The sequence below is a fragment of the Uranotaenia lowii genome, chromosome 3 (genome assembly GCF_029784155.1).
Source record: "Uranotaenia lowii strain MFRU-FL chromosome 3, ASM2978415v1, whole genome shotgun sequence".
Taxonomy (NCBI): domain Eukaryota; kingdom Metazoa; phylum Arthropoda; class Insecta; order Diptera; family Culicidae; genus Uranotaenia; species Uranotaenia lowii.
Genome location: NC_073693.1, coordinates 200,076,140 through 200,090,743, shown reverse-complemented (window position 1 = coordinate 200,090,743; position 14,604 = coordinate 200,076,140). Strand labels below are relative to the sequence as shown.

At 35.2% G+C, this 14,604-nt stretch overlaps 1 protein-coding gene across 5 annotated transcripts in view; it reads right to left on the bottom strand.

Annotated features, from left to right (window-relative positions):
- The window catches only part of LOC129754581 (uncharacterized), a 318,099-nt gene that overhangs the window by 286,033 nt on the left and 17,462 nt on the right, over window positions 1-14,604 (bottom strand). For 2 of the 5 annotated variants that reach the window (XM_055750719.1, XM_055750723.1), the window contains exon 2: window positions 9,567-10,460. The exons of 1 other annotated variant lie outside the window; for it this stretch is intronic. The gene's annotated coding sequence lies outside the window, so the exon portion shown is untranslated. The remainder of the gene's footprint in view (window positions 1-9,566; window positions 10,461-14,604) is intronic. 2 more of the 5 variants (XM_055750721.1, XM_055750720.1) reach the window with 2 other exon arrangements.

Below are 14,604 nucleotides of genomic sequence, written 5' to 3'. Positions count from 1 at the left end.
TCTCTTTGTTGCTATAATACCGTTCCAAATTTATTGAAACTTTGTAACTGCTTTGTCTGGAAAAAAAATATGCTTCAACTGTGTTAAAAATAAAAACAACAGAGTTCCATCAATAACCTTGAAAATAATGATAAAAAAAATCATACAAAAAGTCTAACATGTGTTTGAATGCTGACTCTATTGAAACATTTTATGTTTTGAAACAAACTAGGATGTTTTTAATCAGTTTTCAATATTTTTGGTTTTAAACTTCAACTTTATGAAAGCCTGGCTCTGCTTAGAAAGATTTTGATAAACTTGGCCTGTTTATAGATAAAACATTTTTGCAAATTTTACCAAATTCCAGCTTATTAATGAAAAATTCAGTGATAATTTTGAAGCAATTCTAAATTTTTTGTAGCTGTATCTATTTTTCAGTCATTGTACACTAGTACAGTCTTTAAATGTTGTGGAGCGTTAGTTCGATAGCTGAAGTGAAATGTGTAAAGTTTTATGAACAAAGCTTTAAATTACATTGACAAGTTTTAGCAATAATCAAATCCCACAAAAACCATGCTGTTAGGTTTAATGGGCTTGAATTTTGAAGCTGATTGAACAAAGTTTGAGTATTTGAAATAAATATTTGAAAAAAAAACCTTGAGCTGTGTCAATTTTAGAACCATGCCAAATAATGATGAAAAATTTACCGGAAATACCGGTTTTTTACCGTCCCAAAAGTCGGTATTCCGGTATTGAGAAAATGGACGGTTTTACCGGTTTCGGTAAAACCGGTTAGACCACCCTAATTTATTGGCCCGTTTTTCGCGTAGTTTGTGCGATAGTGATTAATGAAAAATAAATTTCGATTTCGGAGTTGCCGAGAGGGTGCATAAAAGATTAATTTTGATAGAATTTCTTTTGAGTCTATACGCTGCGAAACGTTTACAAATGAAACCATTGCATATTCGCGGCGTTCTTTTAGTGTTTGTATGTCAATGAGCATGCAGCGCGCTTTATATGATGGAAGTGTGAATTTGAATATGGGGACCAAACAACGCTGCAATATTCCAGTAAAGACCTTACATAGGCAATATATAGTGTTTTTATTGTGTATGGGTCTTGAAAATTAAAGCAAAAGCGCTTAATAAAGCCCAGCATGTTATTTGCCCTATAGATGATAGTATTGTAATGGTCTGTAAAAGTAAGTTTAGAGTCTAAGATAATTCCTAAATCCCTGAATCGTTCACATTTTTCTACATTCTGATCTCCTAATGTAATTGTTATGTTTGGTGTTGTTCTTTTTCTGCTAAATGATATTATGTTGCATTTTTTTACATTGAGCTTCAAGGCTTTTTTTGCACCACAGGTAGAAAATGTGAATTTCATTCTGGAATATGCTGATGTCTTCTTCATTTCTTATTTCCAAATAGAGCTTCATGTCGTCGTTCATGAGCATTTTGAGATTTTTGAGAATAAAGGAAATGTCATTTACATATAGTATGAAAAGTAGGGGTCCTAAATGAGATCCTTGCGGAACTCCTGAAGTGACTTGAATAGGCAGCGATTTCTTTCCATTGAAATTTATTATTTGTTGGCGATTCGTTAGGTATGATTCAAGCCATTTCAGGAGTTGAGATTTTATGCCAATTTTTTGTAATTTGAAAAGAAGCATTGGTATGTCTATACGATCAAATGCCTTACTAAAGTCTGTATAAAGAGCTTCCACATGGTTGCCGTTATCCATTGCATTCAATGAAAAGTCTATAAATTCAATTAAATTAGTTGAGGTTGAAAGGCTTTTGAAAAAGCCATGTTGCCTGTCAGTTATTCGGTTCTTAATTTGGGCAAATAATTTTTCGTTTATAATTGCTTCAAAAAGCTTTGGAATGCAAGAGAAAATGGCTATTCCGCGATAATTTCGAATGTTAGACTTTCGAACAGATTTGAATATAGGCAGTAAAAATGAGCTTTTCCAAATTTTAGGAAAATTTCCTGATTCCAATGACATATTGAAAAGCTAAAACAATGGAGCTGTCAGTTCCATTGCCAAACTCTTCATGAATACAGGAGGAATTCCGTCTGGTCCTGGACCTTTCGAAGCGTCTAAATTTTTTAGTCCTTGCAGAATATCCTGAACATGAACTTGATTAATGCTAATGTCCCTTGAGAATTCTGGGAAAAATGAAAAATAATCGCGATCACGATCTTTTTCAATGAATGTCGTATAAATTTCTTGAAAGAAATTTGCAAAAAGATTGCAAATTTGCTCCGAGTTATCACCAGGGAAGCAAATCCAACTGATCTGATACTGATAACTGATTTATCCCTAGTGTTACACTTAGCGATAAATATGAGAAAGCGATTGCTTCTCATCTGTTTCCATTGACGATAAAGATAACTCGCTACACGTTATTTTGTCTCCGACGGTCCACCAACAGATGAAAAAAATTCGAAATGCTCACACTGAAGCAAACCGGCTGAATCGATTATAACATCAGCAGAAAAGGCTAACTGAAATAGTTAAATAGATATGTGGTAAATTTTGGAATTCTCGGGCGTAACGTCTAAAGAATGCGCTCGTCGCGATGATTAATCAATGTTTGAAGGTTCTGGTAACTAGTAATAGTTAAAACAAACTAGTGATGATTAACGGCACGAGTACCGCGAGAAATGAGTTTCGCTCCGATTAAGACTTGCGACCCCTCTAGTGAAAGGGTTTGACTTGTAGATGACGAAAAAAAGCGTCGCGAGATCGCTAGTACAAGCTACTAGTGTTAGTACCGCGAGAAATCAGTTTAGCTCCGATTTCAACTTTCGACCGGTCGAGTGAAAGGGTTTGACTTGTAGGTGACGAAAAAAAGTGTCGCGAGATCACTAGTACAAGCTACTAGTGTTAGTACCGCGAGAAATTAGTTTAGCTCCGATTTCAACTTGCGACCCCTCTAGTGAAAGGGTTTGACTTGTAGATGACGAAAACTAGTGTCGCGAGATCGCTAGTACAAGCTACTAGTGTTAGTACCGCGAGAAATCAGTTTAGCTCCGATTTCAACTTGCGACCCCTCTAGTGAAAGGGTTTGACTTGTAGATGACGAAAACTAGTGTCGCGAGATCGCTAGTACAAGCTACTAGTATTAGTACCGCGAGAAATCAGTTTAGCTCCGATTTCAACTTGCGACCCCTCTAGTGAAAGGGTTTGACTTGTAGATGACGAAAACTAGTGTCGCGAGATCGCTAGTACAAGCTACTAGTGTTAGTACCGCGAGAAATGAGTTTAGCTCCGATTTCAACTTGCGACCCCTCTAGTGAAAGGGTTTGACTTGTAGATGACGAAAACTAGTGTCGCGAGATCGCTAGTACAAGCTACTAGTGTTAGTACCGCGAGAAATCAGTTTAGCTCCGATTTCAACTTGCGACCCCTCTAGTGAAAGGGTTTGACTTGTAGATGACGAAAACTAGTGTCGCGAGATCGCTAGTACAAGCTACTAGTATTAGTACCGCGAGAAATCAGTTTAGCTCCGATTTCAACTTTCGACCGGTCGAGTGAAAGGGTTTGACTTGTAGGTGACGAAAAAAAGTGTCGCGAGATCGCTAGTACAAGCTACTAGTGTTAGTACCGCGAGAAATTAGTTAAGCTCCGATTTCAACTTGCGATCTCTCTAGTGAAAGGGTTTGACTTGAAAATGACGAAAAAAAGTTTCGCGAGATCGCTAGTACAAGCTACTAGTGTTAGTACCGCGAGAAATTAGTTTAGCTTCGATTTCAACTTTCGACCGGTCAAGTGAAAGGGTTTGACTTGTAGATGACGAAAAAAAGTGTCGCGAGATCGCTAGTACAAGCTACTTGTGTTAGTACCGCGAGAAATTAGTTTAGCTCCGATTTCAATTTTCGACCGGTCAAGTGGAAGGGTTTGACTTGTAAATGGCGAGAAATAGTTATGCGAGTTCGCTAGTACAAGCTACTAGTGTTAGTACCGCGAGAAGTTTCTCGTTGTAATCGGAGTTAGTTTAAACTAGTTAGTTTAGCTCCGATTTCAACTTTCAACCGGTCAAGTGAAAGGCTTTGACTTCTAGGTGACGAAAATTTGAAACGTGAGTTCGAATAACCAAGATACTAGTGTCATTACTAGTAGGAATAAGTACTAAGTTGTACAAGCTTGTATCAAGAAACTGCTTAAATAAATTCTCATCAATTTCTTCCCTTTTAATAATCGGGTCGCAAGTTGAAATCGAGCTAACCTTTTTTCTGTCGGTTTTAACTCTAGTAGCTTGTACTAGCGGATTCACGACACTAGATGTCATCCCTACAAGACAAATCCTTTCACGAGAGGGGTCGAAAGTTGAAATCGGAGCTAAACTAAATTCTCGCGGTACTAACACTAGTAGCTTGTACTAGCGATCTCGCGACACTTTTTTTCGTCATCTACAAGTCAAACCCTTCCACTTGACCGGTCGAAAGTTGAAATCGAAGCTAAACTAATTTCTCGCGGTACTAACACTAGTAGCTTGTACTAGCGATCTGCTAACACTAATTTTGTCACCTCCAAGTCAAACCCTTGTACTAGACGGGTCGCAAATTACAATCGGAGGTTTAATAAACGAAACCATCTATTGAATTAAACAAATAAATCTGAATGCAAAAAATGACCAATCTTTTCTTGTTACTACTTGCGAGGAAGGGAGAACTTATCCTTAACGTTACACTTACCGATAAGTTTGAATCGGAATGCAAAACTAATCGAGAGCAAATTTGTTAATGATGAGTATGAGTACAGTACACTGGTGGATGAAAATCTACTTCACGGGTGTTTTCATCGGCAAGTTCTAACGAAAGATAACGATTTTTTTATTCCCTGGTTATCACCGACATGTTCGTCAAGGTGCATTCTTGAAGGGAAATTCTCAGTTTTCAACTTTGTTTTCACGTAGTTGAAAAAATTCTTTGTAAAGTCTTTATTTCAAGTTCAGTTTTAGCATTGTATTTTTCAAGTGCATTGCTGATGGCCAAGTTCAGTTGATCGCATAGGTTCAAATATGATGCTAAATTTACATTAGTATTGTGCTTTTTGTAAAATTGATGTGCTTTCTATTTCCGATTCTTTAAGTTCACGATTTGTCTGTTGAAACAGACCGGGTACTTAGAGTTTCGGTGGCGTCTTCTTTTCTTCAATGATGTTTCTTGTGATATAATTCCAAATAAAATTTTGTAAAAGACGTCAGCAGCAGTTTCGACATTTCCTTCATTCCTAAAAATTTCTTGCCAATTGACACTGTTTAATCTATTCCTAATGTTTTCATAATTTGCAGATTGGTATTCAAAGACTTCTTCATATACGCAGTCGTTGGGTCTTTGATGTTCATGTATAAATATGGAATATACAATCGCCGTATGAAAAGCCTCGTTTTTCCATAAGGGGTTTTTTGCGCTTCAATTACGCAAAAATCTTCATAAATGTTTGTTAGTAAAAGGACAACGGCAGAACTCGCTCGGCTGGACAATTATAACGAAAGTTATATAAAACTATAGCTATAAGACAATCCTTACATATGTCTTAAAATTGATAAAATGTTTAAAAAAAGTACAACCAAAAAAGTACTGAAAAATGTAGTTCTCCAGCCTCTGTGGTTGGCTATTATTTTATTTTTTGTTTTTCCTCAACGTTAAGAATTTTTGTTAAAGAAAAGTTGTTTGTTATCTTAAATGTAAACTTCTGTGAATATTTTTAATCGAAAAAATCTGTATCTTGGAGGGTTAAAAGAATTGAAGTGTCTTGAATCAGGTACGCTTCAGTACCAAAGTCAAATAAAATCCACTTAGGTTTTGGAGGAAAGGATAAATCATTTAATGTTGCGGAGCTGATGATTAAAACGCCTGAAAGTGTAAGGAATACCGAGTTTTGTTGTAAACTTTTAAATCACAAAGTAAGTACTTGTTTAAGAAAATAATTTACAAATTAAACTTTGGAGTTACTTCTAAAAATAACGTTTCGAACTTTTCAAAGATTTATTAAATAATCATGATCGATTTAAAAAAGAACATTTCATAAAAATGAGGGAAACGTACCATGTTGTTCTCATTAAAAATGTTAATTTATAGAATTTCAGTTGATTATGTTTTCTGAAAATAAAAAATTGGATTTGAAGTACAAAAATATACTAATTTAAAAAAATCCAAATATTAGGATAAAAAAATATGGTGAATTTAACTAAACATTAATACCAAATATGGAAATGAAAAAAAATCTTTTTAAACTTATGGATAGATTTTTTTCAAAATTAATACTATAGTTCAATAATAAAATTCAATTGATGACTCCAGGTCACAGCATTTTAGTACCTATTTTTAACTAACTAACTAACTAACTAACTAATTGGATGAATTTCAAGTCCCGAATTTTTGTCGGACTTTATCTATCACCAATCAGTTAAGATGAATAATTGTTTTAAAAATAATTAAAAAATTTAATTAAATTAAATTAAATAAAATTAAATAAATTCAATTTAAAATTAAATTAAAAAAAAAAATTAAAAAAAATTGCCTGGCTTCGATTTTACAAAATGAAGGATAGAGAACAAGACGAACACTTGTATTACTTTTTTCGCAGAAGTCAAAATTACTTGCGTGCGGTCTTATATAAATTTGATCATTTATTGAAATCCCTTTCTTCGCAATTTCTGTAATGTTTTACAGATTTGCCGAGAAAGTTTTTGAAGTTTCCTATAGGATTTTTACTTTCTTTTAAAGGAAATTGCAAGAAAAAATTCTGATGGAAAAAACTATAATATATTTGGATTCAAGGCACCCAAGCTAATATAAATAAGCTCATTTTTTTTTGCATCTCGGAAAAATATGAATTTCGTAGTGTATAATTTATCAAAACTTTATTGAATGTGAAGATGAGCATTTAAGTAGAAGAAAAAGAATCACGAAGTAAAATTGTAGAGACATAAACGATTTTTTTTTAATAATCAAAGTGATAAGCTATAAAGTAGTCCATACTACGTTTAAGATTTTTTTTGCTCAATCTGTTAACCATCGTGAGTAGTTAACGCCTGTCTGGCTCTCAGCATATTTGTTTATAATATTTTTTTATAAGCGGCTCGGACTTTTTGAGTTTTAAGGAGTCAATGCCCTTTGTTTTTTTATGGATTACCTCGATTACATAAAGTAATCAACATATTGAAAAACGAGAAGAAGTTGTTACAGTCGAAGATCAATAGTTTTTAGAAAAATATAAATTTCAGACATACTCCCAGCTTGTTGATATTTTGAAATAGTGTTTTGATGAATGACTTTTGAAGTTAAATTTGTTGGTTTAGAATTCTGAACTTGTATAAATACACTTCTTAAATACAACCCATTCTAAAGAAGATGTAGGATTTTTGAGTGTCGAAATTTGAGTTTTAAAACAACAGTTTCGTGGAATTGCTACTCAAAATTTATAATTGATAGATTCAATACAGTGTCGTAAAACGAAATGTTTTAGGCGTAAAAAGATTTAGGGTTAAATGCTGCCGGAGGCGAGCCAATTTTCAAACATGTTTATTAACACTTATTTTTAAATGACTTTTAAGATCAAGTAATTTCCTACAGTAAATTCATTTTATGAACTGAAAATATAACTTGGAAAAAATTTCTAAGGGGGGAGAGGGGTTGGCTTATATGGGTTAAAAGTTACAAAAAAATTTTTTTTTTGTTCATCTTCTAAGCGGTATTGGTTCGGAAGTAATTTGGTCTTCAAGAAAGTTGTTAAGTAAATAAAAAAAATCAACAAAGTTAACCGGGATGTCTTGTAAATTTTTCCTCTGGTTTGTATGTTCATCTTTTTGACAAAATAGGTAATGACTGTTATCCTATCATTTAACGGAATTTAAAGATTCTTTGTTACTTGGAAAACAGAAGTTTCACGAGACTTAGAAGTCATTAAAAAATTCAGATTTTATAAAATGCCTACTGTCAAAATTCAACCGATCCTTTTTTAAAATCAATTATTTGTCAGATTTATAAAAGTTTTTTCTCCTTGATTGTGATGCAACGTGAAGTAAAATATTTATGCACTGTATTTAAATTTAAATGTGATGGTAAAACCACAGACAAAGTAAAACTATCTCTGTTATAAATTAATTAGAGGTAGTTTTAAATTCATGTAGAGAATATTGTCCGATTCACAATATTGTCATGTATTCACAAATACAATTACAAAAGCTGAAGGGAAAATTTACTCAAATAATAAGTTCTGGAAGTTTCAATTTTAATTGCAGGTTACAGTGTTTCTTTAGGATAATGAAATTGAAATTTAAAGCTTTATAGGCTGTAAAAAGACAAATATCTAATCTATATATAATATATGAATGAATTTCTGTCTGTCTGTCTGTCTGTTCCCTTCAGACTCGAAAACTACTGAAGCGATTTGCGTGGAACTTGGTATATGAGGGTACTGGAGCCGGGGAAAGTTCCTATAATAATTTGGGACTGCTCCCTCTTCCAGGAAGTGGGCAAGCAAATGGAGCAAAATTTGGCGTGGAAAGGTATTTGACTACGAGAAATGTTTCTTTGATATTGTGAGAACCCTCCGTTCTTACAGTCAAAAAATCTTAAGGGAGAAGGGTGCTCTCATACATTTTTTTTACATCACTCGGAAACTCACTCAGCAAATGGAACAAAATTTGGCTAAAGAGGGTATTTGAGCACAAGGAATGTTTTTATGAACATTTGGTACTATTGCCTAATAGGAACTACTACTGCCGACTGGGTGATAGGAAGGAGAGAGGGGGGCTATTTTTTTGCATAACTCTAGATCTAAATAATAGAGCAAATGGAAAGCATTTAGATACGTAAAATGATTATTTGCTTATTTGAGACTTCTTTCTCCTTCAATAGGGGATACAAATAAGGAAGACGGCAGCTCACATACGATTGTTTTGCATAAACCAAGAACTTATCTAACAAATTAAACCAAATATGACATGGAAACAATCATACAATCGAGCAAATGGAACAGAATTTGGCATGGATTTTTTTTGAATACACGGATTGTTTGATCTTGATAACCTCCTTCCAGGTAGGGGATAGGTGGGAAGAGGGGCTTCGATACTAATTTTATAGCAACTAATAAAGTACACGAAACCAAATTTGACACGAGAGAGTATTCGAGCACAAGAAATGTTTTCCAGTGGTTTAGCACCCCTTCATTCATTCAGTGGTACAATAAAAAGTGGAAGCGGGTCACTCATACACTTTTTTCACCAGGTCAGCTAGTTTTTTTTATAAAGCCACATATTTGTTTGTTTTTCTCAAAATTGAGTGTAAATACTAAAACTTGTAAGTGTTAATGAATCTCTTGGCAGAACATTTTTAGTTAATTCCATTATTTGACATTTGGATTGCAACGTATTATGTGAGTTATCGAATCCCACGAAAAAATGCAATAACAAATTGCATATACATTATGGAACGTTAACGGTCGATTAGAATAAGGAAGCATTTCTAAACCGGTAAAATGATGTGTCTGTGAAGCCGTATGGTTTGTACAACTCGAATGGCAATATTCATTCATATGCCGCTTTGTTTTGATCCGACTAAATACTTACTGTGTGTACCTCTTTTTCTTACATGAGTCTTCCTGATGGCCGCGTCAACGATCGACGACAAGGCATATCCCCTGACGCATTGACCTCGTGGCGTCTACTGGCAAAAACACTCTCAGTCAGTAACAACAACACTGCACTGCCCGATGACTGACTGACTTTGCCTGATTCCACACACAAAAGTGCATCAGCTGCTGCAGCCGTTCTTGAATGCACTCACTTTCCCAGCAATACTTAGGCCCCAATAACTTCCCCTCCCTTTTCGCGAAAGTTCCAAATGTAATCCAGTAAGCTGAATAGACCCTCTCAAGGCTCCCTTCTCGCCACTCAATTTGTTGTTGTCGTCGTCGATTCGGTTTAGTATTGGTATTACGATGACTATGCGGGTGGTAACACACCAAGCACCTTGCTCGAATATTTCACTTATTTGTTTGCTCCCAGCATAATGCGATTTGCACAATTTTGTTTTCACTCTTTTTCGGTCGACATTCACATAGGCTTATGACTCCGATGTTACTTTCTGCTTCCTTCATTCACTTCATTCGCCCTTTTTCACAATTCACGTATCACATTTATCGATTGCAACTTTGCCCATAGACCCTCACTTCTAACTATTTAGCAGCTATAATTTACTACACCATTCAATTGACTGCTTCACTAACAGGCCTTCTCCTAAGGACACACAAAGCGACAGCTTAGCAGCTTAAGCTACTACTGGGCGACTGACTTGTTTGGCGAATTATCACAAACACCACAAATCGGCGATCACACTATTTGGCAATGAGGTTTCTTGCTGCTGCTGCTACTGCTGCGAGAAAGCTGTAATTTTTATTCTTTTTTGAAGCGCATACAACACTCACTGGAACCAGTACTGTAAGTATTGGCTGCTGTTAGTAGCTGCAAAACAAGAATTGCTAATCATTGATAGAAAAAGGAGGGCCCACGAAAGACGAACCGAACCACGCAGGAGTGGAAGGGTGTATTCGAAATATTCTGAAGGCATTTAAACATTTTACTTTATATATGCACTATTTCCCATTTCAATTAAATATCCTTAAACTTTCTCGAAGATTTCCATGAGAATAAATTTAAATTTTGAGTTTAGTCTTAAATAATCTAGCGTAAAACAGAGACTGTTTAATATTTCCTGGTTTTAACGTTGTTTATTTCTGACTTTATAAACATGTACCTAGGCCGCCAACCGTGGCCTAGAGGATAGCGTTCAAGTCTTCTAAGCCAGAGGTCATGAGATTGAATCTCGGTCACGGTATATGGGGGTTTCAGTATTTGTAAGATGCAAGTCATCATGTCCTTAAGAGATGTACGCCTTAGTGTTAAGTTTGAATTAGATCTCTTCAAAGAAACATGAAGTATCACTGAGATCCTATATGTGTGTGTTCGTTTTATGTACCTGGCTAGAATTGACGATACAGCTCTAATAAATACTGGGTTTCTAGCGATTTTTCGTTTTGAAGTTCCAAAGTTTTTCCCGTTTTTTCCCAGGTTTTTTTTTCTCGGTTATTAATGATGATTTTTTTTTATTTTATTTGTTTTTAATATAAAATCACGATGAACGAAAAATTCAATGTAAAGGGCCTCAAATTTCTAAAAATTGTATCCCAAAACTTGTTGAACGGTAAGAAATTATGACAAATACTTCGGCGTCTTTTAACACGTAGTCTTTTCGTATCAAATTGACAGATTTTCATTATTTTTTTTTTTAAATAGAATCTAATGAAATTGACATCTATTCGTTGTTTTTTTTTTCTTATCGACAATATTGCAAAAATAAGTCCGGTTAAATTGATCTTGAACCATAAACTTTCAGCCACAGTGATTTTTTTTAAATTAATATAGAGTTCTATAAAAAATTGTATAGTTTTTATAGAAATGTGTTGAAAAAATACATCGAAACATAAGATCAAATGAGCTTGTCAACATGAATGGGGATTTGTCTTACGAAACAAAAAATCATCAGATTGCAGGAAAATATTTAGTTATTTTCTGAATGCAGTTGTACAAATCCAAAGATATGTTTAAGAAAAAAAAATCTTCCAATATAAGATAATGAATATCTTTAGTATTGCTCTGGTCATTTGAACTAAAGATTTGTAAAAATATAAAAATCATGTATAAGACAGGGCTGAACTATAATCGTTTGAATGTAAGATATTATTTTGTATCAGGGTAAAGATCCTAGATTTCGACAGGAGCTATTTTAGATACAATTGTTACCTAAGACATATATTACAGCGTAGGAAACTTTAAGCATAAACTTAACGTAGGAAAAATTAAAAACTTAACACTTGCAATATAATGCTTCGTTCCTCAGGCCATTTCAAACGAAATACACATCAACAACAGCAACAACATTGATTTATTTTTCTGGTGAAAAAGAGGTGTAACTCTGCTTAAAAACATCTCAAGCTGCTATCTTAATTGCTTTTTGTATAAGATAATTTGATGGAATACTTATTTCGAACACTGAAACATTTGACGTCTAAAACTAAAACTGGTACAGTCGAACCAGAGTGGGAAACCTCTATAAGTGAAAGAAAATAACAAATACCAAGCTTTTCAAAGCACAAAACCTCTTCAAGTGAGAGTGTAAAACCTCTATAAGCTAGAGTCATTTTCATGACTGGACCAAGGAAATTAGAGAAAATAGTTTTAAAATAATTTTGAAATTCAGTGAAAAATTTTCAAGCATGACAATTTTCCCGGCAAGATGCTGAAATTCCCGTTTTTTCCCCGGTTTCCCGGTGATGCGATGAAATTCCAAAGTTTTTCCCGGTATTCCCAGTTTTCCCGGTTCGCTAGCAACCCTGTAAATATTTTTTTTGGATGGTTTTCACTGGACTTAAGAAAAGCACAAAGAAAAAAATCCTAAGATATTCTGAATCCATCTTTGCCCCGAACCAAGGCCGTTCGAACGAGGGGAGGAGGGAGCTAGAGGTTCAATCTCCCAAGGAGTTTTTTCCAAGTAATTATTTTAAATTTTAGAAATGAAGATATCGTAGTAACGGAAGGGTTGCCGGACATTTGGCCGAAGGCCGATAGGTTGAAAGATGTTAGGCCGGAGGTCGCTAGGTTATTTGGCCGAATATTATTTGGCCGAATGGATGTTAGGCCGAATGGTCATTAGGTCGAATGGACGATATGCCGAATAGTCATAAGGCCGAATGGTCGAGAGGCCGAAAGGTCGTAAGGCCGAAAGGTCGTAAGGCCGAAAGATAGTTAAGCCGAATGTTCATTAGGCCGAATGGTCGTCGGGTCAAATGGTGGAAAGGGCGAATAGATGCTAGGCCGAATGGTCGTTGGGCCGAATGTTCGTAAGGCCGAATAAACGATAGGCTGAATGGTCGTAAAGCTTAATGGATGCTAAAAGATCATAAGGCCGAATGGTCGCTAGGCCGAATAGTCATCATGCCGAATGGTCATCAGGCCGAATGGATGCAAGGCCGTATTCGACCATTCACCTTGTGACCATTCGGCCTATCGTCCATTCGGCCTAACAGCCATTCGGCCTAACGACCATTCGGCCTAGCATGTAGACAAGTGTAAAAGATTTCTTATTGACCTAGGTACCATTCATGACGATCATTCAGCCTTATGACCATTCGGCCCTACGACTTTTCGGCCTTACGACCTTCCGGTATAGCATCCACTCGCCCTCACGACCATTTAGCCCTACGACCATTCGGCCTATTGACCATTCGGCCTTACGAACATTCGGCCTTACGAACATTCACCCTTGCGACCATTCGGCCTTATGAACCTCGGCCGAGTGACCATTCGGTCGAACATCCTTTCGGCCTTGCGTTCTTTAAGCCTAACAGCCTTCGGCTGGATAACCGTCGGCCGAATAACCCATTCGGTCTAGTGGCCTATTCGGCCAGATAGCCCATTCGGCCTAACGTTCATCGGCTGAATGACCTTCGGCCGAATGGCTTTAGGCCTCATGACTTTCGGCCAAATGACCCAGCCTCGTAACGGAAAACTACCTTGATTTCAAAAGATGCTTAAAAATAAGTGTTAACAAACGTTTCAGAAAATTTTCTCGCCTTCGCCGGATTTAAATCCAATACCACTCTAGGCCTAAGACATTTTATTTCACTACACTGATGACGATTACAAATTGAAACTTTTATTTGTAATTCTCAAATTGCATTTCCTTAAACATTTTGTTTTGAAACTTAAATCTTGACAATCAATAATTCTTACACGTCTTTAGAATGGATTTTCTTTAATAAGTTTAAAAAACAAGTTCAGGATTTTAAACCAACCGTTTGAACTTTAAAATTCATTCATCATATAATAATTTAACTCATCGTCAAGGTGAAAGTCATGTGACAGGTGTTTACTACTCACGATGGTCAAAAGAATTAGAAAAAAAAATCTAAGACCTAGTATCTAATACATACTTTATTACTTATCATTTTGGTTATGAGAAAAATACTTGTTTATATCATAAAAAGTTTTATGCTGATAAGAAATATCCCTAAGAAAAGTAACCCTAAACTTTATTTTTGTTTTTTTTAATCTTCTAAATGCATAACTCCACATTCAAAAGGGTTTTACACGAAGCCACAAAATTTATTTTTACCCAAGATGCGAAGAATTTAAGAGCTACTTTTGATTAATTTTGATGTCCGAATCCGAATATGAAATGATTTTTTTCCCATAAGCTTTTGTTGTATAAATAACTTTTGAAAATAGAATGAAAATCATTTTAGAACACACTTTTTTACTGTGAAACATGAAAACAAATAATTTGGACTTCTGCGGAAAAAGTTCTACAATGTTGTTTTGATTATTTTTTCCCATTCTGTTAATATACGGTGAATTAAGCTCGCTAGATTGCTCGTTTTTTTCTGGGTTTGCCTGGATATTTAATGAAAAATTTAGGAAAAGTCGGAACGGGCCGGTAGCCCGAATTTCATTGGATAAAGCCCAGATTTTTCAACTTATACGCCAAATCGAACAAAAAAAAAACAAATAGTGTCATAATTTTTTTCTTGAGTTTTTTTTTCTTGGCACA